Source organism: Ovis canadensis, chromosome 7, assembly GCF_042477335.2.
Source record: "Ovis canadensis isolate MfBH-ARS-UI-01 breed Bighorn chromosome 7, ARS-UI_OviCan_v2, whole genome shotgun sequence".
NCBI lineage: Eukaryota > Metazoa > Chordata > Mammalia > Artiodactyla > Bovidae > Ovis > Ovis canadensis.
Genome location: NC_091251.1, coordinates 75,523,091 through 75,525,497, shown reverse-complemented (window position 1 = coordinate 75,525,497; position 2,407 = coordinate 75,523,091).

Below are 2,407 nucleotides of genomic sequence, written 5' to 3'. Positions count from 1 at the left end.
TGTTCTATGTTGGTACTTCTTTTAAGATGGTCTGAGACCACCTCCTAAATCAAAATCTCTGGTTGCTGCACTGGAGAATCTGCATTTTAGCAAGCGTTCCAAAGTGAGTCTCATACACATTAAAGCATTTTATACGTTTTAACATTTTTTTTTTCTGGGAGAATATGAGAAAGGGATCAATTTCAGCATAAAAAGAATCAGAGGGCTTCCCTGGTGGCTCAGACGGTAAAGCATCTGCCAGAAATGGAGGAGACCGGGGTTTGATCCCTGGGTTGGGAAGATCCCCTAGAAAAGGAAATGGCAACCCATTCCAGTATTCTTGCCTGGAAAATTCCATGGACAGAGGAGCCTGGTAGGCTACAGTCCATGGGGTCACAAAGAGTCGGACACAACTGAATGATTTCACTTCTCTTCACTTCCCTTCACTTCCCTGGTGGCTGTGGATGAGAAATCGCCTACCAATGCAAGGGACGCAGGTTTGAACCCCTAGGGGCAACTAAACTCAGGTGCCACAACTACTGAAGTCTGCTCACCTAGAACCTATGCTCTGCAACAAGAGAGGCCACCACAATGAGAAGCCCACACACAGCAATGAAGAGTATCCCTGGCTTGCTGAAACTAGAGAAAGCTAGCATGCAGAAAATAAGACCCAGTCCAGCTAAAAAATAAGTAAGTAAGAAAAAAGAATCAAAAAAAATAAGACCGTAGAAAAGAAAATGAAGAAAATGTTATGACTTTTTCCAGTAATGAATAAATGACCAAGAAGAAAGGTTTTTTCCCCAAACTTTAAACTTTTTGTTTTGTGTTGGGGTATAGCCGATTAACTATGTGGTAGTTTCAGGTGAACACTGAAGGGACTCAGCCATACATAAACATGTATCCATTTACCTCCAAATCCTCCTGCCATCCAGGCTGACACATAACACTGAACAGAGTTCCATGTGCTATACAATAGGTCCTTGTTGGTTATCCATTTTGAATATAGCAGTGTATACATGACCTTCCAAACTCCCTAACTATCCCTTCCCCCTGGCAACCAGAAGTTCATTTGCTAAGTCTGTGGGTCTCTTTCTCTTTTGTAATAACTTCATTGGATATGAATCTTTTTAGATTCTGCATATAAAGGATGTCATATGATATTCCTTCCTCTCTGACTTATTTCACTCAGTATGACACTTTCTAGGTCCATCTATGTTGCTGCAAATGGTATTATTTCATTCTTTTTAATAGTTGAGTAATATTCCATCACATATATATATGTACACATATACACATATATGCATATATACATATACATGTATGTACATATATGTGTATGTATATATATCATATCTTTATCCATTTCTCTGTCAGTGGTCATTTAAGTTGCTTCCATGTCTTGGCTATTGTAAACAGTGCTGTGGTGAACATGTATGCATGTATATATGGGGTACATGTATCCTTTCAAGTCATGTTTTTCTCTGGATATATGCCCAGGAGTGGGATTGCTGGGTCATATGGTAGCTCCGTTTTTAAGCAATCTCCATACTGTTCTCCATAGTGACTGTACCAGTTTACATTCCCATCAACAGTGTAGGAGGGTTCCTAGAAGAAAGTATTATTAGACTCTTCTCTTGATAGCTGATGTTAAGAATGTCATTAGTTCAGTTCAGTTCAGTCGCTCAGTCGTGTCCGATTCTTTGCGATCCCATGAATTGCAGCACGCCAGGCCTCCCTGTCCAACACCAACTTCCGAAGTTCACTCAAACTCACATCCATCGAGTCGGTGATGCCATCCAGCCATCTCATTCTCTGTCGTCCCCTTCTCCTCCTGTCCCCAATCCCTCCCAGCATCAGAGTCTTTTCCAATGAGTCAACTCTTTGCATGAGGTGGCCAAAGTACTGGAGTTTCAGCTTTAGCATCATTTCTTCTAAAGAACACCCAGGACTGATCTCTTTTAGAATGTACTGGTTGGATCTCCTTGCAGTCCAAGAGACTCTCAAGAGTCTTCTCCAACACCACAGTTCAAAAGCATCAATTCTTCGGTGCTCAGCTTTCTTCACAGTCCAACTCTCACATCCATACATGACCACTGGAAAAACCATAGTCTTGACTAGATGGACCTTTGTTGGCAAAGTAATGTCTCTGCTTTTGAATATGCTATCTAGGTTGGTCATAACTTTCCTTCCAAGGAGAAAGCATCTTTTAATTTCATGGCTGCAGTCACCATCTGCAGTGATTTTGGAGCCCCCAAAAATAAAGTCTGACACTGTTTCCACTGTTTCCCCATCTATTTCCCATGAAGTGATGGGACCAGATGCCATGATCTTCGTTTTCTGAATGTTGAGCTTTAAGCCAACTTTTTCACTCTCCTCTTTCACTTTCATCAAGAGGCTTTTTAGTTCCTCTTCACTTTCTGCCATAAGG